This window comes from Paroedura picta, chromosome 14 (assembly GCF_049243985.1).
Source record: "Paroedura picta isolate Pp20150507F chromosome 14, Ppicta_v3.0, whole genome shotgun sequence".
Taxonomy (NCBI): Eukaryota; Metazoa; Chordata; class Lepidosauria; order Squamata; family Gekkonidae; genus Paroedura; species Paroedura picta.
Genome location: NC_135382.1, coordinates 41,178,743 through 41,204,155, shown reverse-complemented (window position 1 = coordinate 41,204,155; position 25,413 = coordinate 41,178,743). Strand labels below are relative to the sequence as shown.

Sequence of the window (25,413 nt, the reverse complement as noted above, 5' to 3'; positions counted from 1 at the left end):
TGGCAGCGATGGAGAAAATCACTGCTTCATTACATCACACCAAGGACCTGATGCAGAACACTCAGAGAGCCCAAAAAGGCCAAGGAGAAGCTAAAGGCAAAGAGAGGGCAGAGACAGCCCCGCTTGTCCATCAGGAGTTGCATGCAGAAGCACAGGGGCTGCTGTACACAGAGAGGGCATGTTTCTTCCAGGGAGTGGATCTGCAGAAGCTCTGGCATGGGGCATCACAGGAAGCCTGGGTCCCCAGCTGAGCAGAGGGGCAAGTGGGGTCCCTCCTGCGTGACCAAGGAGGAGGCCGCGAGCAGGAGAGGCTGGGAACAGCGTCAGGAGTGGCCTGGCAGGCGAGGCACCTCGGGGAATGCCCTGATGTCAAGTGTCAGCCAGGAAATTGGTATTGGCTTCTCAATAAGCAGGAGCAGCGAGCTAAGTGTTTCCCTGCACGGGGAGGGAAGGCTCTCGGACTCAGCCTGGCAGCACTGACAGCACAATCACCCAGTAATCCCGGCCTCACTAACTAACGGTTCAGCACTTCTACTCTCCATTTGGACATCTGCCCATTAGCCCGGCTGGCAATTGTGGGCGTCATCCTGCAGGGGGGGGGGAGACCTCAAAGACCCCCCCCCCAATCAACAGCTCCCTGCTTGAGCAACAGACCTGCAGGTTAACCCCTCCTATGCCCCTCACTGTACACCTCCCTTCCCAAAAGACTCTGAGCAGGGATGAGACTCTGCAGCCACTCGGGGTGAGGTGCCCCGCCCGGCTGGATCCTCTGAAGCCACAGGACGCCAACTGCTTTGCCCTCCTATGAAGTCTCCAAGCAGAAACCTCGGTCCTGCTGGAAACGTTTCGGGAAACACAGCGGGCTCCTCCAGCTGACAAGAGAGATGGCAGGTGAGCCGATCTCCAGCTCTCTTACCCAGCAGCGCGAGGAGGAGAGAGGGGAGGGAGTCTCGAGGGCCAAAGAGGTTTCCACCCCATATCCATCCTGGTAGCAAGCTGGTTCCGAGCTCTGCAAAGGTTAACTCTGTCCCAAGCTGCCATCTGATAAGCAGCCCTGTGGAAAGCAGGTCCCCTTGCTGGGAGAGAGGATGTCACTAACCTCTATTGATTCACAATCCGAGAACTTGCTTATCTCCCTTGTGTGACAGCAGACTCAGTGAGTGTCTAATGCACCACCAGGCACCCTGCACATCTCTGTCCCACGCGCAAGGCACAGCCACAATGGGCAGAGCCTTACAGCAACAGGCAGCTGGGCTGCTGCCCCAGCCAGAGGCTAGTTGGGCACGACCCGGCAGGGGATGCAAGAAGCCTATTTGGATGAGCAGAGAGCGTCAGTAGGAGCAAAGGGAGAAAGAGGAGATGTTCAAGAAATGGGGGGAAGGACAGACCTCTAAAGAAGACTATCTGCAGGTTACCAGGCACTGCAGGCCAGCCGTCAGAGAGGCCAAAGCTGGGAGAGAGCTGGGACTGGCCAGGGAAGCCCCCTAGGACAGGAAAAGCTTTTCAAATATGTGAGGAGCAAACGACAGGTAAGCGAGGCAATAGGTGAGGATGGAGAGAGTCTGACTATTCAGCACTATTCAGCACTATTATCAATGATCTGGATGAGGGGTAGAGCAGCAGTACTCAGCTTGGGGTTTGCAACATCTGGGGGGGGTCGACTGACCCTTTAAGTGGTAGCCGAGGCTGCCGCCGCCACCTCGCCCACCTTCCTAATTGCACTAAGGTTGTGCGCTCTGGCTGCTTTGGTGATCATGGAAGCCTGAGGTGGCCAGTGTCACGGCGCGCCAGCCAACATGCACAAAGCCAGCGCACCGGGACCACCCCTCTCCTCCCCAGCGCTGGCCACTTCTGGCTTCCGTGATCGCCAGGGCACCAGCAGCAGCATCGGCAGCGCCCTCGGCAACCCAAAAGGGGTCGCACCATTAGGTAGGTTGAGAACCACTGGGATAGAGGGACACCACAGTCATAGAATCCTAGAGTAGGAAGGGACCTCCTGGGTCATCTAGTCCAGCCTCCTGCACCATGCAGGACATTCACAACCCTCTCGTTCATCCACTGTCACCTGCCACCCCCTTGAACCTTCACAGAATCAGCCTCGCTGTCAGATGGCTCTCCAGCCTCTGTTTAAAAACCTCCAAAGATGGAGAACCCACCCTCTTCCCGAGGAAGCCTGTTCCACTGAGAAACCGCTCTGTCAGGAACTTCTTCCAGATGTTGAGACGGAATTTCTTTTGAATTAATGTCATCTCATTGGTTCTGGTCCATCCCTCCAGGGCAATTTGCAGAAGAAACCAAACTGAGAGTGGTGAACACCACAGAAAATAGAGATCCATGTGATCTGACTAGGCTGTAAGAAAGGGCAAATGATTGGTCAGATCACACCTGGAGCCCTGTGTGCAGTTCTAGAGGCTTGACTTTGAAAAGGACATGGACAAAGTTGAGAGGGTGCAGAGGAGAGCAACGAGAATGATTTGTGACCTGGGGACCGAGCCTATCAAGGAAAGGCTAAAGAACCTGGGAATGTTTAGCCTGGAGAAGAGGCGGTTGAGATGAGACATGATTGCTGTCCTTAAATATCTGAAAGGTTGTCACTTAGAGGAGGGCAGGAACCCACAGTAATGGGTTTAAACTGCGTGTTGAACAGTACCAGCTACATATCAGGAAAGAAATTTCCCAGCCAGAGTAGTTCAGCCGTGGAATGGGCTGCCTAAGGAGGTGGGGAGCTCCCCATCACTGGCCGTCTTCAAGCAGCGGCTGGACAGATCCATATCATGGATGGTTGAGGCTGATCCTGCATTGAGCAAGGGGCTGGCCTAGATGGCCTCTATGGCTATTTGACTGAATTCTGGTTCAGGCCATGGCACAAGGCAGAACAGGTGTCTTCACCTCCTGCTTCATGTGTTGTCCCGTATCTATTTCAATATTTATTTTTATTTTATTTATTTATTTATATTTATATTTTTATACCGCCCTTCCCTATGTCTCTGGGTGGTTTACATAAAACATTTTTGAACATTCACATAGAACACTATCCAAAGTCCAGGGCATGCGAGCAGGCACTAAAGACAGTACCACCTGGCACTTGCTGCTGACCAACTGATTTTGGGTCGTTTTATGCGCCAAGAGAGCCCAGCCTGTACCCCCATCTCTGCTGCAGCCACAGAGAGGCGCTTTCTCCCGGCCCAAGCAGCAGCCCTGCCAGGGACAGCAGAGGGACGCTCCCCTCCTCCAGGCTTGCTTCTGCGAAGGGGCTGCGTGAGGAGGGGACACACATGGAAGTCTGTGTAGGACAAGGGAAGGAATTATCCCTCCCATTGATTTTTGCTCTGGGATATTAGAAAGAACGTAGCAGTTATCTGGAGATTTCTTCCCAAAGCCGGCTGTGGACTTTAAAATGTAAGCGAGACTTGAAAGGAGCTTATCGGATGAACAATCTGCTCCAGCCACCGCTGCTGCTGGTAAAAACAGGACCCCCAACTGGGTGTTCTCTGATCCCACAGCTCTTTCCAGGGCCTCTGAAAGCAACACAGGTTCTTGTCCAGCTTCAAACAGTCTGCCTGGATATGGGGTATGTGTGTGTGTGTGTGTGGGGCTACAGAAAGGGGGCAGTCCTGTCTAACCAGGGAGGGAGAGGAGGGAGGGTTCACTCCATAAGCCAATCCCCAGCTAAGACTTGTATGTGGGGGCTTGAGGGCTTTCCCACTCCCTTGCAGGTAAACGGAGAAGGAAGTCAGCTGCCAGCAGCAGGCTTCCCTTCCTAGCAAAACAGTGTGCCCACCTTTGGTCACAGGAGCCTAACCTCTGGATCCTGCAGGTTAGCGATCCCCAACCTGTGGGCCACGGACTACATGTGGTCCTTTGACTAATTGGAGGTGGGCCCCGAAGGACGCCTTCTCCCCCCCCCCGGCCCTTTACTTCACCCCCCCCCAGCCCTTTACAACACACTTCATTGTTGTGGCGTGTCTGTATCTTATTTTGAAGGGATGTTTAAACATAACCATAGCGATCAGAGAGCGTTAGGGCAGTGGTTGAGAGTAGAGGGGTAAACTACCCCCCCCCCACCGGGCCTCAGTAAAAGGCGTTGAGTGGTCCCCGGTGAGTGGTCCCCGGCGTTGAGTGGTCCCCGGTGATAAAAAGGTTGGGGGCCACTGCTGCAGGTCACATCAATCATTGCAGCAGAATCCAGACTGGATCCAAACAGCATTTTTCAGGGAGGAAACGGAACTTTCCCCCTCCCCCCCACTGCTCACAAATCTCCACAAATGGCTGCTCCTGGGCAAGAGGGGAATTGCTGGGAATTGTTGATGGAGGCCTCTTCCCCACAGAGATGACCAGGGACCTGCCACACTCCCGTTCCAACAGTGGCAAGAAAGAGACCGTGCCTGTGCATCCTCACCTCTGCGCCTCCGAGGCCACAGGGACAAAGTCTCTCCCCAGGCGGCAAACGCCCAAGAAAGGCAGAGGGGGGAGAGGAAGGTCAGAAGGTGACCCATCTTCCCAAGGGGGCAAAGAGCCCCATGCGCCTGCGCTGCTCACGGGCAGCTTCCCACAGAGAACAGCCCCTAGCGGCTGCAGCCTGCCCATTCTGCCTTTCCCAGGTAGCTGGAAGGTTGTAATTGGCGAGGCAGGAGATTAGAAATATCGGCAGCCTCTAAGTAAGACTTTAATTTACTGGCAGATCAATAGCACTAGGGTTATATTGGCAAAGTGTCTACAACTCTATTGACTCCCGCAATTCCTCTTATCAATTTATCAGAAATCTGGAAGCCAGAAGATATTGTTTGAAGAAAAAAGCAGGCAGGAACCAACCAGCCCTGAGCTTCAGCTGCCCAATCAGAAGTGCTGGACTCAGACTTACGCAGCAAGTCTTATCAGCAACAGAGGAGACAGGCCTGGAGGACTGCAAGGAAGAGCTCCCAGCTGCCCTTGGCATTCCGCAGCAGCTCAGCCTTTGCCCCATCCCAAAGGGGATGGCCACACAGACAGGGTGAGGGGCAGACCAACATGCAGCCTTACCGGAGCAAAAACCTCACACACGCCCAACCCAGAACTAAGAAGGCTAGCTGCTCAAGGGCAGGCTGGTTTTGGTCCTTGGGTCCTGCCTGGTACCCAAAGATGCTCAGAGCCTGGCAGCCTAGGTTGAGTCGAGAAACAGGGCTCACAGGCTTACACACCGCTTACCCCTACATGCAAACCAACAAACTCTCCCACACCAGAAGGTGGGCTTCACAGCCAAAGGGACCAACCAGTCCTGTCACACACACACACGTGACTCAAGCGCCACCCACTGGCTCCTGCTGTAGGAAAGGGCTTAGGCTGCAGAGGTCACCTGAGCCACCCATAAGCAAAGGAGGCTGGGATGCCACAGACCGGAGGCTGACCGGAGGATGAAGTCCTACAAAGCAACCCCTGCTTCATCTGCATTGCTGTTGGGTGAAAAGCCCTCTGGAAGGTTTTCTGCAGCTGCAGCCCTGGAAGGGGCCCCATGTGAGCCGAGCTGCATCCAGTACCCATCCTTTCCTTTCTGCTAGCCCCCAAGAGAACACCAGCCAACAACTTGCATGTGTGAGCAGGGCCCCTGCTCACCATCACTCCTGGGGTATCTCATCCAGCAGCTCAAGGGAACACTGAGAAGCCGCGGGGTCTCCTGCTAGGCTCTGCGGGGCAAGAATTGGACCACAAGCAGGAAGGCCCAGCCATGCTAAAGAAACCAACAGGAGACCAATAGGCAGACCTTCAGGGGCCCTGAGAACTTTGGACCCAAGCCAGCTGGAAACAGACATCCCCACTGCAAACATCCCCCCCCCAACAATAGAAGCAGAAGCAGAGGCCAAAGCCCCCAAGGGGAGGGGGCGGGGCAGGCTCCCGGTCAGCACTTAAAGCAAACCAGGCAGCAAAAGCTGTAGGGCACAGGGGAGGCACCCTGCCCCTGGCAAGCCCAGCAGGAATGCCGGAGAGCTGCGGGTGAGGCGTCACATCTGCCTCGGAACGCAGGAAGAGGGCAGCCAGGCAGCTGGCAGCCCTGGCCCAGGAGCGAGGCACACCAGCCCAGGGCAGGCCTCAAGGCTTTCAGCTCCCTTAGAGCCGGCCACACAGGGCACAATGCAGGCCCGCTCCCTCTCCATGGAGACCAGAGGCCTGGACCCAGGAATCCCCCTCCAGCCACCCCCACCCCGGCCAAGGGAAAGGCTCTGGGCTCACACGGGGTTTCCATGGAGATCCAACCGTGACATGCCTTCCTCCGGCTGGGGTGGCCCAGAGGGCTCACCAGAGTGGCTCAGGGAGAGCACTGGCACGGTCCCACGGGAGCACCCTAGCAGGCAGCTGGGCACCACACCAGCCCATCTGGCCATCCAGGAGGCCAAAGAGCCCCCGCCATCCCTTCCGCCCAAGCCCTCGTTTCCCCACTTGACCCCCAGATGGCCCCGTCCCGAGTGGCCTCCCGCCTCTCCGATGCAGCCCTGAACTGTTCACCCTTGCCTGACAGCTGCAGGGGCCAAGCCCTGAGCCCTTCTCCCCTCAGGCACCCTCTGTGGGGGCAGACAGACGGGCGGCGGGGTGGGGCACCCAGGCATTGCTTGACGCCAACGGGAGAGAAAGCATAGGCAGCAGCAACCCTTCCACCAGTGCTTCAGCTATCCATGAGGAACCAGGAAGCTGTCAGTAGAGACAGAACCCTGTCCTTATTTCACTGGTATGAAACAGGGTAGAATCCCACAGCTGAGACATCAGGTGGGAGGAGAAAAACCCAAAGCAGCTGCAGTTAGCATGGACCGAAATGCACACAGAAGCGAACCCCAGAACCCTTTGCCAGGCCAGGCCGTCCCTACAAAGCATTCCAGAGAGGGAGGTGACTGAGGAGCCTTTTCCGGATGCTCCCCGCAACCCCCCCTACACACACACACCCTGGAACTCCACTGCAGAAACACACCTGGAGAAGGAGCTCCAGCCAGCTCACCTGAACAAAGGCCCACCTGAGAAAAGAGCAGAGAAACACGGGAGTCGCGTGAGGCAGTGGCTGACAACTCCTCGCCACCTGGCACCAAGTTCCGCGGGTCTCTTGCTCTCTTTCTGCTGCTGCAGACAGCCTCACCCAGCTACCCATCTTGATCTGAAGGTCCACCAAGCACTTCAGCCGCTGAAGGCAACCCCCATCATCGTACCACTGTGAAGAATCCTGTCCAGGAGGAACAAGGCTGTCATGCCCAGGGAATCCGAACACGTGCATTTCAGCACACACAACAGGGAACAAAAGCGGGTATCCAAGACAGGCAGCAACGCGGCCAGCAGTCTTAGTTGCCTCATAGAGCATCCAGGCCGATGTGCAAAAGACAGAAGTCAACGGCCCAATGAAGTGTTCGAGCTTACCATAAGATCAGCAACAATAAAAGCTCCAAGATTCCCTTAATAAATGTGCCCTCCTGAAAAGTTTGGTTTGCAGGTCACTCCAAGCATGGGCACCGGTCATCCCACCCAGTCTGGGCCACAACAGAGAACACCTGCAGGGAGAGGGAGGGGCTGAGCGCCCCACTTGCCAGGCAGCCCAGCTAGGCTCCCAGAGGGCTGTCGGGAGAGACAGTCCTGCAGGCATACAGCCCTAACTGGCACCTGCCGCTGGGCCTGGGAACTGCAGAAGAGGGGCAGCCTACAACCCCCTGCCTATCCCTCAAAAGGGACGGAGGGCTGCAGGGCTCTCCAGGGCAGCCCCACTAGCCTCAACATCTCTGAGGTGGATCTGACCACTTGGCTAGCTGGGCCGGGTGGAATCAGAGAGCCATCTCCAGACCCAGCGGAGACAGAAGACAAGACTGGGATGTGTGAAGGCCTGGAAAAATTAGGAGAAATAACAGCAACATATAGATCAATTTCCCCAGAAGGGCTTTTTTCAGTTTTAAAAACAGAAGACAGAGGAAGGTGTGAAAGGACAGGGAGGAAAACGCCTAAAATATTTTCTCTTTCAAAAGGAGTGAAAAAACCACCGGGAATTTTTTGGAAACATTGAAATGAAAGTCCTCTCCTCCCCCTTCTGCAATGAGCAACATAAAATGAATTAAAGTGTGTTGTACAAACACTTTATATAAGACAGACTATAGCATTACATAATGATAATTCTTATACCGTATACAGTATTTTAAATTTCTATTTAAATGCAGCTATTTTTGCTCTGGGTCTTTGCTATCACTTTACTGAAGTGTTCAAAGTTGAACTGGAGACCTTTGTTTGTTACAGCACTGATCTGGGCAAGTGGGCGGAGAGGGGTGGGGGGCCTTTGACTCCCACCGCCAGACTGGAGTCTGCTGCGCAGCATTATTGTGGGGGACGCCCCCCCTCACTGCAGGGGCATCCACTGCAGCTCCATTTCCTGCAGGCCTCCCCTTAGGCAGCTGGCTGACCACGGTGTTTTTGAATGCTCTCCTGCTCGTCCTCTTGCACTGCTCGTCTTTCACGGGCTGATCACACTGCTTGTAGTTCTGCAATCCGTCCTGTGACTCAGCAAGAAACAGCAAGGTCTACAAGTAGGACTCCCATTTACCCCCCTGGGACGAAGATGGATCTGCCCCCAGCCCCAATTTCCCACCCCTCAAGGAAATGGCAAGTGGCAGACCAAATGGCCTCCACATTGGCTTTGTGGTGAAAGAGCAAGCAAGCAGCAACAACCACCTAGAAGCGTGCTGTCCGCCCACAGCCCTCTGGCCCTGGCAGAGGTGGGGTTGGGAGGCCAAGCAACCCTCTTGGCATCTTCGCAGAGGCTTCTGGCTGCCAGGCAAGATCGGTGCTGAGTCAAAGAGAAATCAGGTGTGCAGGCAACCCACAGTGCTCCGACCCCTCTCAATGTGCACAGAGGGGCTCTTGTCCCTCAAAGGGATTCCGGACCCCCACAAAAGACAGCCGCTGTGTCCCTCCAGCACCAGGAGAAGCCACAGAGGCATGCAAAAAAGGCCTCCTCAGCAGCCAAGGTAGGACGGGGGGGAGCCCACTCCTTCCCTGGGGGTGGGGGAAGGGCGCATCTTTCTTTGATCCCCTTTGTAAGGTAAACCAGCATCACCCCCCCCCCTCCAAACACACACACACCATGAGCTAATCAAAACCAAGCTGGTTAGGAATGCAGGCAGACAGGTCTGTGCTTCCAGGCCTCTTTTGTCTGAGAACCATAGAGGAGAGAGAGAGGAAGCCATCTCAAGAGCCAGCCCCAAGAGCATGACGGGGTGGGCGAGCAGCGGCAGAGCCTGGGACACCCTTCCAATGCCTAAAGGGAGCGGTGAGTCACCCAGCTATCTCTGCCCAGCAGGTACAACATTTCACCCCGGGGCCGAGCAGAGGGAAGAGCGGGGCCGGCTGGGCTAGCAGGCAGGCAGGCAGGCAGGCAGGAGTAGCTCAGCCCAGCCACATGTGCCCTCAGGCCAAAGGGCAGCAAGCCCCCAGGGGCCAGCTGGCACCCAGTTCAATGCTAGGCCCCCTTCCACGGCCAGTGACACAGTGTGCTGCGCAGCTGACCCCCCTTGCACACAGGGTAACGGGGAGGCCACTGGAGGCTGAAACCAGATCCTCCCCCGATGCTGCATCCGGCCAGCAGAGCCCGGACTTGCTCTTCAGAGCGGAAACGGCAACTTTCAGAACAGAAACATGGAAAAGACTTTGCTGCAGAACTGTCAGGGAGGGCGAAGAAGGAAGGTGCCACAAGCAGCATGGCTATGGGTCAAGAGGCATCTGGAAAGGTCTCTGGAGGCAGCCCCAGGAAGCAAGCACCTGCCTCCCACACACACACACCGGCTCCCCCAAGGCAAGCCCACGGACACCAGTCCTCTAATGGGCACCAGCATGAAGTGGGCCTGGAAAGTAAAGCGTCCCACAAGTATGAAGACAAACGGCATGATGACCCCTGATGCAAAGCAGGCCACAAGAGGAGGGAGAGACACTGCGGGTCTCCTGCTCCGAACCCACGGCAGACCTCCTCGGCCTCTCAAGACCACACAGAGTGGGCTCTGAAGCCCCAACCACAGTCCAGCAGGTGGGGGGGGGGGATACAGGCTTGCTGCACGATCCAAACCCCCCCCCCCCATCCCAGCCACCTCATTTTCATGGAGCAAGTTCAAATGCGGGTTCCTGGGCCTCAGCTCCCACCTGGGTGCGCATCTGGTCTCCAAAGTGGCTGGTAGTGAAGCACTAATTAACTCTGCAGCTAGTTGTTGCATTTGCATATAAATGCAGTCACAAATCACCACAAACAAGCTAGGACAAGTCAAGGCCATCAGCATGCAGGAAGCCACCCACTGAAGGAGAGGAGGTCCTGAGACCACTCAGCAGGGATGGCCTATCTGGAGGGTCAAAAGAGGGAGGAGGGAGGGAGGGAGGGAGGGAGCACAGAGGGCTTTAGGGGGGGAACAACCCTATGCCCCACAAGAAACTAGTGGACCCCTCCAAAATACCACAGTACTTCCCTCGAGGCTTCTGCAGACCAAAGCTTGCCTCAGGCAAAGAGTCCCTGTGGCAGTTCCCTGCCCTGGAAGAAAGGAAGGGTGGCCCTGTGAGAAGCCCGCCCAGCTAGGAGACATGCACTCACCCAAACCACCAGCACTGCTGCTGGACCAGAAACGTGACAGTCCTCTGGATCCCACAAGGCTCTGGCTAATTTTTGCAGCTGCAGATCTGGCCAGGGCCACTCAGAACAGCTAGGAATTCTCCCTGGACTTCCCTTAGAAGACCAAGATTTTTACAGCCCTCACTGTTGCTGATTTTCACCGACAGTTTTTAAAATGAGAGCCATGTGCTGATCCCTTAAAACTGTCACCGAATTAGGATGCTTTTGCACGGAAGCCGGACTGCACGCAACTGAGCAACTGGGGCAGCAGGGCTTCAACGAGGGCCACGGCCGTTTCCCACGGCCCCACTCTCCCAGGCGCAGCCACTGGGAACTTGAAATGTAATGTACACAGTGCCTGTCCACCATTTTCTCCTCTCTGCCATGCTGCGCGGGAGGAGCAAAAGGTGGGCACGCTACAAGTTTCATGGCCAACAGACAGGGGCTTGGAGTGCCCAGCTCTCCCTGGCCACAGACTGGCACTGCCCGTCCCCAATGCCCCCATCTCTGGGGATGGCCACAGCAGCCCCTCCTCCTCGCACCCAAGGCCCTCATCACCAGGCCAGGCCAGGGCAGGGCAGGGAAAGGAAAGCCCCCCCCCCTCCACCAGGAAGCCCCAGCTGAACCACTGGCTTCCTTTCCCCCACAAGGCTTGCGTACTTCTTGACCTGCCTTGCAGTCTGCCTTTCTCACAGGAACTGAGTGCAGGCATTCCACCCACAGAGACATTCAATTACCAGTCTACCCTCTGTACCACCCTAAGTGTGGGGCAAGCCCTTCTCCTCCTCAGAGAGGAGTCTCTGTAGGACGCATGGCCTCCCTCCCTCCCTCCGCCCACCCCACCTGGCATGACAATGAGCACTTCACACACTGGTGTGCCCATCCCCAACAATCACACCATTGTGTTCAGAGGCAGACAAAAACTAGGCAGGAATCCAGCTTGAAGGCCAACCAACCTGCCCAGCTCTTGCAGGAGCCCCTCCCCCTGCCCGTGCCAACCCACTTCTGGAAAAGGGCAAGGCAGGCCCTGCCTCTGGGCCTTCCATCCCACAAGGCTCTCCTTGGTTGCTGATGGACAGCGGGGGATCCACCCTGGTTGCTCACTGGGGAGGGAGGCGGGGGGGGGGGCTGGCTGTCCAAATTCTGGAACTCACCCTGTGTGGGGAGGAAGCAGGAGGGGGCAGGAACAGCCTGCTTTGTCCTCTGCGGGGGAACCACCCCTCTCCCCCATCTGGGCGGCCCATCCTGCCACTGCTTGGCTGCCTAAGGGTAGCATTTCTGGCACAAGCCAAAACCCCATGCTTCAGCCATAGACAGAAGCTTGGCTAAATGCTAGAGTGGCACTGGTGGCCAGGTGATGTCACATCAGATAATTCTTAAAGTGAGGTCATCAAGTGGCTGGCGGCATCATTAAGTAGCCTTGCCTAAGCCCCCAAACAGCTTCTCTGGACAGCTTTATGCCAATGGAACTCCATCAGGAAGGGGATCCCAATGGAGATCAACAAAGCAAGATGTTTATTTGAAGCTCCCAGCAGGACCGGCACGGTGTCTTGCCTGCCTTCCTTTACAAAGCCCGGCACCTTCTGTGCTGCCCTCCCTGGATGGTCAGCCCACTGGAGCAGCCACAGAGCCACCTCCCCTGAATTTGGGCTGAGCCCAGCTCCCCCACCCCATTCCACCAGGGAGGGGAAGGACAGCTGCCAGGAAGGCGGCCCCCTCCCTCCCTCCCTCCCTCCCTCCCTCCGGCAGGTCAGCAAGGCCAAGCCCAGAGTCTGTCCAGGGCCACCCAAGCCATGCAGCTGGCTGCCACTTCCTCGCCCAGCCTCTCGTGTAGGCCTCAAGAGTCTTTCCTGCCACACAGGGCACTGACCAACGGCACTGCCCAGCTGGACTTCCACATGTCCCTCCCTCCCTCCCTCCCTCCCGGGGAAGAACGCCGGTGGAGTTCCTGACATTCTGACCAGACGGGCTTCAGGCTCAGATGGCAGACTTAATTTTAAAGCTCAAATGAGGAGATTCACAGGTGGGCGCTGCGGGGAGCACACCTCTTCGTCCACTGGCACAAAGCAGAGGCATCTGGAAGAAAGAATCACAGGGGAGAACCAGGTGCCCTCCCAGCCTGCGCATGCATAACAGTGGCCAGTCAGTTGCTCAGCTCTGCTCTCCCCTCCACAGAACGTCAAGTAAGCCTCCTGGATGCTGTCTGGAGGTACAAGAAGGAACCAGACTCTCACTGGGCGCATACAAACAGCTTATGGCATAAGACGGGTCAGCAACTGACATGTACAGGGCAATGTACAATTTACATGTGCATGCATGCACGTACACACATTTAGAAAGAAAGCCGGGTGCTGCCGCAAATGCAGCCAATCAGAAGCCCACAAGACCAAATTTAGGAGTCAACTGCCAAAGTTTTCCAACTGAGCAGCCCTCCCCCACCGGGCACTCAGGATTTTGCTAGCCCCCAGGACACAGAGCATAGCACGTCGTGCCCGCAAGCAGGTGATCCAGTGGTGGCTGCAACTCCCCTTTTGCCCCTGAAAGCAGATCCCCTCAGCCTGAGAAGTGGGTGCTTGTGTGTGTGGCGGGAGAGGTCTTGAAAGAAATCTATCGCTCGCTGCACATTAAGAGCATTCCCTGAAAACATACATGGCATTTCCCAAGTGTGGCATGTTTCCCCATTGTTCTTTAAATTGTGGTTGCTGTGGAGAGCCCCACTTCAAGGAAGACACTTGCCCTGGAGGAACTCACAAGAAAAATGGGCCCATGCCGGAGGCCTCTCTGCTTCAAGAGGGGCGAAACACAACACAACAAACAAAAGGGAGAGAGAGAGAGAGAGAGAGAGAGAGAGAGAGAGAGAGAAAATACAAGAGAAAAAAGCATTTAAAGTGAAGCACAAGCGGATCTCTGGATCCCTTCCCTTCCTGGGGACACCTTCAAGAGCGACTTGCAAGGGCAGCCCCCCCACTCCCCCTCCAGTGAGGCTTCTCTCTCTCTCTCTTCCCCCCCCCCCACGCACCCAGCCCCTTCTGCTTTGTAACAATGACCACTGGGGCCACTGGATTCTTTATTTCTAGGGAAAACAATAGCGCCAGTTCTTCTTAGCGTAACTTGGCCCACAGCTATTTCTCCTTATTGCGCCTTCCATTTTAATAAGGGGTTTTATAGTTACGTAGTAAAAATCATGTATTTCACCCCCGAGTGCCCAGCGGGACACGCTGCACAGCTTCTCACCTACTTCCTCCTCCGCCCTCCCTGCGTGCCAAGGCAGTTCGATATGTTTAGGTATCTCCCCCCTTCTTCTCCAGACAACAGACCACAACAGCTTCATCAAAACCATTAGCTGTGCTGCAAGGAGGTCTCCACACACCGATGTTTCGGTTCCCATTCTTCCATCCTGCCCTAACAGACCGTCCATTGCTTCTAACATCATGCAAGAGATTTACAGGAAAAATTCAACACACAAATTAGGCTTCGCAGGGGGGGGGGCGGAGGCAGTGCAAAGCATCTCTCATGCTGTTTGCCGACACAAAATGACGAACTGCACCATCAGGGAAAAGAGAGACAAGTTCGGAAAACACAAGGACAAACACCAGCCTCTTAAAAATTCTCTCGAGATTGGGATTTGCTTTATTAAGTAGCTACCCACTATGGCTTCAAATTCATTTGGCGCACTGGCCCTGCCCCCCCAGGCCTCCTGAACCCATTTCCTTCACTCCAGGAAGATTCTAAGCAAGCAAGACAGAGCTCCCGAGAACATCCCCCCCCCCCCCGCCCAATGCAGCAGAATGAAGGCTGGTGGTGGGGGGGGAGAGAGCATCGGCCCTCCCTTTGTTCACTAGCCATCCCAGAAGACTTACAGCACTGATCCCTTTTTAAAAGTTTAACAAATCAAAGAGTGGAGTCCCCTTCCCCAAAGGACAACTAATTTGAATTAGTTGACGCTGAGCTACCGCAATACAAATTCTACTTCCGAAATAGTAAAATTGGCAATACAATTTCTAGCCCATCTCTCAAGCTGACCAAGCCAGCAAATACACACACAGGGGATTAGAGCAGAGAAATACATTCCGTCTGCTATTTCTGAATTGGGTTAAAAGACAGCCCCCTTTTAAACATAACTCATTCTTGGGGGGGGGGGAACAGACAACAAAAGCAGGACACAAGGCTGTGGGGGGGGGGCACACCCACACCCGAGATGTTTTGCAAGTAGTTGGATCCAAGGTCCTGCTAAACAGCAGCCAATGCCCAGGGGGATCTGTCTCACTTGAAATGCTCTGATCCAGGGCCCAGCTGGCCCCCACTTGGCATGCCCAGACAAGATGGAAGGCCAGCCTCCTGCCAGTTCGCCAGGAGTCCAAGCACAGGGGCATGGAGGCCTCTGGCCGATCCTTTGCTCAGCTACAGGAGAACGGAATAACTTCTGGGAAGCTATTCGTGCTCAGCACTGAAGACATCTTGAGCTTTAAAAAAAAACAAAACAACCCCCCCCCACAAACATGCACGGACAGACAGACAGACAGGCACGCGGCTAAGATTCTTCCCTCCACTGGCATTTCTTTTGTTGCCGAGTGAACGAAGCCGGTGAAAATGGGCTGCACATCCATTGCTGCCGGGGCTGGCTTTGCTTTCCAAAGGAAGTCAATGGACCAAAAGGAAAAGAGAGAACACACTTTAGGTTCAACTGGAGACAAGGAACAGAAGCGTGGGGGGGGGGGGAGGGCAAAAAGCCCCCAAACACTTTACCTTCCCTTCACAGCAGCCCCCTCACCGAGGCCGGCTGCAGATTTGCAAGTGAATTGAAGTTGTCATTGGACCTTTAAAAAGGAGGATGAGGGAGACAGAGGAGAAGAAAGGAAAGACTAAAGGAATAATCTTGGCCTTATACTGCGGCCCACTGAGGAGTCACCTTGGGTGACAGCTGAAGGTTGAGCCAAAGCCCCAGGCTGCAGGGCAGCCACAGAAAAGCAGAAGGGTCCTTCACCTCTCTGAACCCAGACATTGCCCTCCCGCTGTGGGCCCATGCACCTCCATGGGGGAGAACAGAACACCATCGGGCCAACAGGAAGGGAAGTGACATCAGCCATTGGAGGGGCGGACACGACCTCTTTCATGAGGCCACCCAAACAAAGCCACAATCCACACCTTTGCCCCCAAAGAAGCCTTGCAAAACGACAGCCACCAAGACAGAAGCGGCCCAACAAGAAGGGATGCCACGGCGGCGGCGGCGAGAGGGGGCGTGTGGCTCACACCCGCCAGCCCAGGCGGCTCCGAGCCGGCCGCAGGCCCCCCTGCTCGCTCCGGAGGGCCAGACCGGGGCCGGCCTGTTAGCGGCGGCGGAGGGGAAGAGACGGGCAGGCGGGGCACGCGGCGCTGCTCCGGCATCGAGGCCGAGGGGCCACGGCGCGCTCCAGGCCCCCCGCTCCCCACGCGGCCGCCGGTCCGCACACGTCCGGCAAGCGCCGGCCCAGCTGCCAGAGAGGCCTCCTGCAGGCCCGAGCCCCGGCCCTAAGCTCGAGGGGCGCGGCGAGCCCCAAGGGATCCCCCCTCCAGGGTCGCCGGGACCGTGCGCCGTGCCCGGCACCCCCGCGGCCTCGGCCCGCCTCGCGCTGCCGCCGCCGGGCCGGGGAACTCACTACCCCCGAGCGCCGCCAGACCGAGCCGCGACGCAAAGGCGGAGCCGGGAAACGCGGCGCTTGCCGCGGTCCTTCCGAGCTCCGGGGAAGAGGCTGGGCGCAGGGGGGCCGGGCGGCCGGGGCTTCGGCCAAGGGCGCTCCAGAGCGACCAGTGGGGCTGAGGCGCCTCCGGCCCCCGGCCAGCCGCCTCGGAAGCGCGGCCGTCCGCCCGCCCGCCCGCCCGCAAGAAGGGGCCCGGTCCGGCTCGGCTCGGCCGGCGCCAGGAGCCTCCAGCGGGCTCGGCGGCCAAGGCGGCTGGGAGGGCGGGCGGGCGGCGCAGCCATTTCCCGGCCACCCTCTCGGCCGCCCTATCGATTATGCAGATGGGCCGATCAATCCGCCGTGCGCCGAGCCCGGCCGGGCCGAGCAGCCGCGCACTCCCGCCGGCCGAGGCCAGGAGCGGAGGGCACTCCCCGGGCCCCGGGCCGCCCGCCCCAACCCACCCACCCGGCCCTGCCCTGCCCTGCCCTGCCCGCGCCCGGGGCGCGGCACCTGCCGAGCGTGCGAGCGACACAAAGTTTGCCGGAGGGCCCCGATCCGGGCGGGCAGGGGGCCGGGCCGGGCCAGCCTCATGCAAAGCAGCCGCCGCCGCCCGGGCGGGGCGGCAAAGTTGCCACTTACGCGGCTGGCGGCGTCCTCCTCCTCCTCCTCCTTTTCCTCCGCCCGGCGTCCTCCTCTTCTTCCTCCTCTCCTCCTCCTCCTCCTCCGGCGAGGCGGCTAATCCCGGGAGGCGGCCGGGCTGCAGTTCCCATGAAGGCTGCGGGAGCGGCTCGCTCGGCCGAGGGGCTGGGGCTGGGGCTGCTGCGGGCGGCGGCGGCGGCGGCGGGACGAGGCGCGGGAGGCGGCCGAAGCGAGGGCGGCGGCGGCGGCGGCGGCGGCCGGAGCCGGGGGGGAGCCGCTGCCACTTGCGCCGCCGCCGCTGCTGCTGCTGCTGCCGCCGCCGCTGCCCCGCCGCAGCAGCATCGTCGTCGTCGTCTTCGTGGCCGGGGAGCGGCGGGCTAGCGGGCGGGCGGCGGCGGCGTCGTCGTCGTCGTCGTCCCGTGCCCCCCTCCCCTCCCCGGGCCCAGGGCGCGGAGCGGGGCGGGCGCGAGCCGGGCTGGCGGGGCGGCCGGAGCAGGAAGCGCCCGCGCTCAGAGCTGCTGATTGGGGAGGAAAAAAACTCTTTGGATCTTTATTCTGCTAATTAGTTTCCTGCAAAAAATGGCTGATTAGTGCAGTGCGCATGTGCCTCATTACCCAGGCACGACGGGAAGGGCTAATTAGCCACCTTCTGGATCAATAAGATTCAGCCCAGGCGGCGGAGGGGGAGGGAAGAAGAGGGTGGGGGGAAGAAGGAGGAGGAGGAGGAGGACGACGGCGGCGGCGGCGGCGGGGGGAGAGGAGAGAGGAGAAGAGAGGCGCGGGGGAGGAGGTGGAGGAGGCGGCTGAGCGGGAGGAGGCGGCGGCAGGCAGAGCGCGGGGGAAGGGGAAGGAAGGGAAGGAAGGGAAGGAAGCGGGGCCAGCCGGGCAAGCAGCCGGCCTGCGTGGCCGGGAGAAGCAGCAGCAGCAGCAGCAGGAAGGAGGGCCGGCCGGCCGCCCGACGCGCTCCCGAAACAGGCTCGGGGGTGGGGCCGCAGTAGCCCACGGCCTCGGCCCCCTCTCCCTCCCCCCACGGGCCGGGGCAAGTTGCCGAGAAAGTTGCGCGGAGGCCGTGGCCTTGTGGCCCCGATCCTGGCCGCGGCTCGGCGAGCAGCGCGTCCCTTCCGCCGCCAAAGCCCGGCCGGGCGTCCACCCCGCTTACGTGCCGCGTGCGGGGCTCTCGTCCTCGCCCGGAAGGCCTCGGGCCCGGCCGGGCTTTCTTCCTCCGCCTCCTCCTCCTCGTCCGGCCGCCCTCTGGACAGGCGGGAGAGCCCAGCCCCGCTTCGGCCGGCCCTCCGGCCCTCCCTCCCTCCGGCCCGCGCGGGGGCCCAGCCGAGGACTCAGGGCTGCGCGCCGCATGGAGCCTCCCTGGAGCGCCGCGTGGCCGGTGGAAGGCCGAGGGCGGCGGCGGCGTGGCTGGGAGCAAAGCCGAGGCGAGGAGCGCGCGGAGAAGGCCGGGCCCGGCGAGGGAGACCTTTCCGAGAAGCAAGACCGGCGTGCCCCCGCTGCTTGAGCCGGGCTCCCAGGACCGGCCGTGCTGCTGTCGGCGCCGGGGCTGCGCGCCCCACGGTGAGGCGGCTGCGGGGTGCGCGGGTGGAGCAGCCCTTCCCCGGCAAGGCCTGCGCTGGCGAGAGCTTTGGTTGGAAGGCGCAGGCTGCCTTGGTGCAGGACAGCCGCTCCGGGAAGGTACGGTGATAACTTTTCTGTCGCTTGACTCGGGAACTGAGCCTAGGCGCTTGCCAAAGGAAAGGGGAACGGGCAGAGCCGGGGGGGGGGAGGGGGGGGCGACTTCTGTGTCCCGGACAGTGCCGGGCCCACTACGGGGGGGGGGGGGGAGAGACGCGATGGGAAGCTCTGGTAAGAATTTCTCACCCTGGCTCTCTGCAATGGAAAGAAAGGCACAATCAATCCTGAGCCCCAGGAGGGCGGCAAGGACTTGGGGCTAATTGAGCTGCACTGATTGGGCTTTGATTTAGCAAGTTTCTTGCTCAAATCAGATCCACCCCACCCGGAAGGAAAGGGAAATGCCGATCGCTGAATAAACAAAGCTCGTGGCCAAGATCAAAGGAGTCGGGCTGCTACCTTTAAGGTGCCAGGAAAAGCCTCGTGCGGGTGAGTGTAATGGCTGAAAAGACAGAAGCCCTTAGCTGGCACCCGGCTCTCCTGCATTCCTGCAGTGGGAACCACGGAGGGCTTCTCCAGGCGCAGGGAACTCTCCGTGGGGCAGCTTGTGTCAAAAGGAGCACAGGCAGGCAGCTCCCTGGGCATTGCTAGGAGTGAAGAGGCATGGATGGGTCAGATTGCTTCATCGAGCCCAGTGCTACTGTGGATGCCCCTTTTAGTTGCACAGACAAGTCCTAATGTCTCTCATTCTTTATATGTGTACCACTTGTCTGGCCACATTCACAGTGTAATAGATTGGCAGGAATATTATTAAAAGAATGTTATTGCCCAATTAAAATGCTGAAAATATTTTTGGAAAATCCTTTGTGAACTGTGGCGTCTGTGTGGTGGCGGCTGGGCCTGGCTCCCTTCCTCCTCTGCACAACAACACACAGGGCACCACACGCACAATTAACCGGGCAAAGAAGATGGAGCAAGCCAGGAAAGAATGAAACTGAACGTTTCAGCCTTGTGCCTCCTGTAAGGGGGGGGGGGTCCTATTTTTCCTGCTCCCCACCCTGCTTGTGTGGGCTAGCCAGCTCAAAGCAGGCTGCCTCTGGAGGCAACCTGCTGTATTCAGAGAGCCTGTGCCCTCGTCACAGACACAGGGCCCCCGGAAAACCCTGGCAGCGTGTTCGGCCCTGAGTCGAGTCTGCCCAGGCCCCTCACTTGGAAACAGTGTATTCACCCGCCTCTCTTAATCCATTTTATTTCTCTCTTGTTGGAAACTGTCCTAAAATGCAGTGGATAATTTTTACTGCAATCCTGAAGAGCACGTGGAGGAAAGCGGGAACTGAAACAGGGAAATCGGGGCTGGTTATGTGAGTGGCCAAGAAGATCCCTGAATTCAGAATCTGCAGACAGGAAGGAGTCCCCTGCCGGAGGATTCTTCGGGGGGGGGGGGGGGACGGCATCCAAAGTGGCTGACAAATACAGATTCTGCAACTGTTTTTCTGACCCTACTGGAAGCCGTCCATAACTGTGTCTCCAGCGCAGCCACCTTTCTCCATTTTTTTAGTGGAGAAAGGCTTCTGCAGTTTGGAGCTGGCCTCCCTCACCCCCTCCCAGATGGGTGCCCTAGCCGTGGCACGGCATGGCACTTCCTTAAGACGAAGAGTTGCGGAGGAGGGAGGTGGGGGAGACCAGGCCTGTGCAGCTGCAAGATCATGTCATTCTCTTGAGGAGGGTCCGGCCTGGATTTATGGCTATGCGTTGGTTTTGGTGGAAACCGTATGGCAGGGGAGAACGGAGAGGAAGATCCAGCTAGGTGGCTGTCAACCGCTGAGCAAGATCTGGCTGAATTTTTCTTCTCTGCCTACAAGTCCTTCTCAAGACCTATATGCAATGGACCCGGCAAGAAGATCTGTGTGCAGAAGAGCAGGCTTGTTCCGCAGACAGCATCCCCTTTCCCGCTCCACCTGCTTCCATTTGCATGTTCCTGCTGCATTTGTGCATGCTTGCTGTTTCTGGGTCCTCACTGGAGAGAATCCACAGAGAGGCACAGAGGCCTCAGACGCACACTTGGCTTTCTTTGAACATTTGCTCTGTGGAGCAGACCTGCCTTTTCCTTCTCACGGGAAGATCAGTTATCCAGAATTTCCAGAGGTGATAGAGGGGGAGCCCTGCACAGCGGCAGGCCAAAGGCAAGGGGCAGATGCACTTGTGGTGATTTGACCAACTTAGTCTCAGTCCTCTCTGGAGGGATCGTGTCAGCTGGCCCTAATGGCAGAGGGCTCCTGCTGAGCCAGTCAGAATAGGAGAGAGGCGGAAGGCTGGCAGGAGGCCGGCAGATGTGGGGCACGAAGAGGCCGGCGGCTCGTTTCTTGTTGCCCTCCTCAGCTAGATGTGGGAGCATAAGGGGGTGCTTCGTGACTGAGGGGTCCAGGGCACCTTCCTACTCCAGTCGCAAGAGCTGGGAAGCTAACACTTTTTGGGAAGGGGAGTGTCTTCTGAGGCGTTCCTTGGCATGCTGCCATTGCAGCTAGAGCTGCAGGGAGACCCAGAAATGGCCTCTGTTCCTTGGGCCCCTTTCAAAGCCCTGCGTGCCACTTGCATTGCTGCCTATGTCCTGTGACCTCTGGCAAAAGGCTGAGGAGGGGGTGCCAGCCCTGTGTCTCCCGCCAGCCCTTTCTTCTTGCTGCTGAAGCTGCTGGGCCGAGGCCAAAATGCCAACGGAGATAACCCAGCAGCCAGTCGGAGAAGAGGAAGACCTGCATGAGGTGAAACGGCAGGTGAAACGGACCCTTCCCCGTCATCTGAGTGGGTTGGGGCAAAATAACAGGTACCGGGAGGGGGGGGAGCAGACAGACAAGGATGGGACTGTAGCTGGGAGGGATTCCCTTGGCAGAAGTCTCTGCAAGCTCCGAGAAGGAAAAGGCTCCTGCTGGCAGCCAGAGCAAGTGGGGTGAGGCCAGCGGAGGAGGGGAAGAAGCTTAAGAGCCCCGCTTCACGAGGTTCCGCCTGGGGTCCCTCTGGCAGCAGCAGCCAGCCCAGATGCCTTCGGTGCTCAGAAGCTTGGTTAGAGGGAGGGACCCACTGCTGCAGAACGGTGCCTCTGACCGCAGGCCTAATAGATGTGCATAGCTCACCCTCCGTACAGAAAAGCCAAGAGCCGTCGTCGTCATCATCATCATCATCATCATCATCATCATCATCATCATCATTATTATTATTATTATTATTATTATTATTATTCGATTTATTTCCCGCCACTCCCTAACCGCCGGCTCCTGGCAGGTCACAATGTCTTAAAACTCCCATTAAAAGACTTCAAATACCCCCAACATGGTGGGAAAAGTCTCATTCCCACCCCTACTAAAGGGGGGTGGAGAAGGAGGTCCAACGATGTACACTTCAAACCCCGGGGGGGGGGGGCACGATAGATCTACCAGTGTGGTCCGCTGTCATCTCCTTCTCTCACAGTAGCCTGAGAGAGCTCAAGCCAAGGGTAAGCGTTGCCAGGGTATATAACATAGATGTTAAATCATGAAATGCCATATTTTTGGCCCTGTTTGGATCTGACCTCTTCTGCACCCGAAGAAGAGGTTTGTTTCACCCCAAAGCTCAACCCGCTGTGCTAAAACCCAAGTGCTAACCAAGGTTTCTGCTTGGCTCTGAACACCTAAAGCAGTGAGAAAATTATGATATTGATCATTGTTACATTGGCGGTTTGCTGGGAGGGTGTTTTATATGCCATCTAGAAGCAATTTCTAGTTTCTGCAGTGGCCATAATGAGTTCAAGCAACCCTTCTGTTAAGGATCCCTTTGGGAGCAGAGAAAGGCTCGCAGGCGACAAAAGATCCTGGATCCCCAACATTAGGCGGGGTCGGGAGAAAGCTGCAGGCTAGCAGCCTTCCCGGTCTGTCCCTCAAATTGACCAGTGGCTCAAGTCACGCTGTGTCTCTTGAATGCTTGCTTGCTTGCTGGTTCTCCAGGTGCTGCTGAGCTTTCACGCAATATCTCTGCACCCGGACTAGTCTTTGGACCCTAGGCGCTGCCTCGCCCCCCCCCCATGAGGCTGGGCTGGCACTCCCAAGTGGAGGGCTGCTTTTGGGAGAAGGATGTTGTGCTACAGCTTTTGGCCAACTTGTGCTGCTGCCCCACGGAAGCTGGTGAAGCTGTGGTCCCAGCCGGGGCACTCCTGTGACCCTAACCTTCCCTGAAGAGACAGGACCCAGAAACTCAGAAGCCGGGGGGGGGGGGGGGGTCTGCCCCGAGTCTGCCCCGCCCTCTGACTTTGCAGCACAGTCTCTCCAGGCTAATCTCACATGAGCAAGCCTGTGCCACACGGATGGCAGAGGGAGTCTCACGCTGAGGGTGTGCTGCAGGACTCCTTCCCCCGCTGGCCTCGGAGGAGACAGCTGTGGTGTTCTGCGGCCCTCTCTCCCGCACAGGGGGAGCTTGTCTCTTCTGCCATTCCAGCAGCTGCCTGTACCTCTATCTCTGGTCTCCAAGAGGCCGGGAGAAAAGAAAGACCTACTGCAGGCAGGCTACAGGGGGGTGGGGGTGCTCGCACAAATGCACACTTGGCTTCCTGTCAAATTTCTTGTGTCTGTTTGTTTGGGACAGCAAAGGTGAACACTGAGGTTTAGTCCTGTGCCACCAGGCTCCCAGAAGCCTGCCCCTCAGATTCCTGGCTCAGAAGCAGAGCCCTGCGAAGGAAGGCCTGCGGGGGGGGGGGGGGGGCGGAGAGTGTCCTGCCGGTTCTGTCTCTCCCCCGCCCCCTTCAACGGGGGAGATTCTCCTCCCCGGCAGCCATATCTTTTTTCCTCTGCCAGGCACTCTGATTGGTGGGCAAGATTTGGGCCGACCAAATGGCAAGTGTTCATCTTTCTCACGGGGCAGGGGAACTGGCTTGCAAGCAACCTACGACCACTGATTGGGAGTGGGGGCAGAAACGGGATATTCCTCCAACATGTAGAAGTTCATGGCTGAAGTCTTCCCTGCTTTTTCTCCACGGGTTTCATATCTGATGATAAGGAATGTTGATATTTTTGGAAAGATTTCAGTTAGCAGTTTTGTCTTGCTGTTTTAAAGAGTCCCCCCCCCCCTTAACATAAAGTTTAGTTTGTGTCTGATGGTATTCGTTTGTGCCAGGCGGGGCTACTAGCGCCCTAGCTGTCCTCCGAACACCTGGCCATGGTGATCCATGCAACAGTCACCTCCAGAACTGATTTCTGTAACTTGCTCTACATGAGCCTACTGTTGTCCCTGACCCAGAAATTGCAACTGGTGCTGAATGCGGCTGCAGGTGTCCTCCCAGGTACATCTTGGAGGGCCCACATCCCACCTGTGCTGAGGCAGCTGCAGGCCTTCCTGTCCTCTACCATTCCCCAGAGTCCATTTAAGTTTGCACCTACTGCTTCAGTGACTCCATCCAGCCACCTTGTTCTCTGTCGTCCCCTTCTTCTTTTGCCCTCAGTCGCTCCCAGCATGAGGCTCGAGGTGGCCCCAGTGGTGACCAGTTTTTTCATTGCCATCCCCCCTAGGTGGGCGAGGTTGTTTTTACCGCCCTGTTGCCCTATTATCGGTTGTTAATCGTTTAAATACCAGCCTATTATTGCTTTAATTATTACAGGGGGATTTTATTGTATGTTGGGGATGTCAAAATATTTGGAAATTTTAATGGAATATTTTATATGATGTGAACTGCCGCAAGCTAGCTTGCTAGGAGCAGCAGTATTCAAATATAATAAATAAAAATATTGTGTTGTGTTTTATTGGGGGCTTTTTTTGGATTGGGAACTGTTTTGTAACCTGCCACAAACAAATAATAATAATTGTATATGGAGTTGGGTGGGGTGTATTTGGGCATAGTTTGATTTTACTAAGGGGTGTGCTGCTAATGTGTACCTATGCAAATATGATAAAAAATAAACACAATTTTAAAATAAAGTAAAATCCGGTTGTGTAAAGACGTTGTGTAGGGAATGTACACAAATTATTTAAGTGCTGTACCTCAGGTGGTTATTTCAGCCCCCCATCTGGAGGGGGAGGTGGCACTGCCAGGTGCCCCTAGTGGCGGAAAGAAGTGGAACCACAGTGCCCGTGGCCTGCTGCAAGGACCGCAACACCCGCCCCAATTGCAACTTCAGCGCGTGTCCAGGAGGTGAGCAAACTTCCCCACATACCCATGGGGTGAACTGGTTGTGTCCCGTCCCCCTTCTGTAGATGCCCTTTGGAAATGCCTGGGAGGCCTAGAGGAAAGAAGGCAGAGTCGTCCCCACCACCCCCCCTTAGCCACCCAATCCCCTGGCTTTTGAGAGGACAATGATAGCTCTCCTTTAGCAACTTCCACAGTGGCCTGGCTCCCCACTCATCCCAGAGGCATCCAGGTGGGTGGCCTGGGAGAAAAGCCCGTCCTCGGCCAGGGGCACACTTGCCCTTGGGACGCCTTTTGCTGCACACAGGCCTGGGGAGGAAAGGAGGCCCCTCCAGAGCTCTCCTGAGGCTGCTGGGTCCCCCTCTCCCCCCAGAGCTTAAAGCATAGGGTGGGGGGAGCAGGGGACCGCGGGAACTTGAGCCTGAGGAGCTATAGGATAGAATAAATAAACTAGTTGCAGATTGAAACTTGGTTCCCACTGAAACTGCAGAGGCAGAGAAGTGATTTCTTAGGAATCCTTTTGGCTTTTATGCTTCGAGCATTCTGTTTCCCTGAGGGGGTGGAGGCAGGTCAGGCAAAGAGGTGGCTGGAAGGAAACAGTAGAAGCTGGATTTGGAAGACACTGCCGTTTACAAACTCATGGGATCACTGGGCATGGGAGGAGAGGAAAGCGCACTGAGTTGCCAAAGGATTGGGACCTCCAGAACCAGGAAGCAGGGCAATGCAGCAAGACGTTTGCCACACTTTTTCCAGGGGCTCAACCGAAGGGGTGG

At 57.3% G+C, this 25,413-nt stretch overlaps 1 protein-coding gene across 6 annotated transcripts in view; it reads right to left on the bottom strand.

The window, feature by feature from the left end:
• Positions 1-25,413, bottom strand: part of ZFHX3 (zinc finger homeobox 3) — a 191,335-nt gene that overhangs the window by 76,341 nt on the left and 89,581 nt on the right. For 3 of the 6 annotated variants that reach the window (XM_077309610.1, XM_077309611.1, XM_077309612.1), the window contains exon 1: positions 16,879-17,885. The exons of 2 other annotated variants lie outside the window; for them this stretch is intronic. The gene's annotated coding sequence lies outside the window, so the exon portion shown is untranslated. Of the gene's footprint in view, positions 1-16,878; positions 17,886-18,037; positions 18,104-25,413 lie in introns of those variants that run through there. One more of the 6 variants, XM_077309609.1, reaches the window with a different exon arrangement.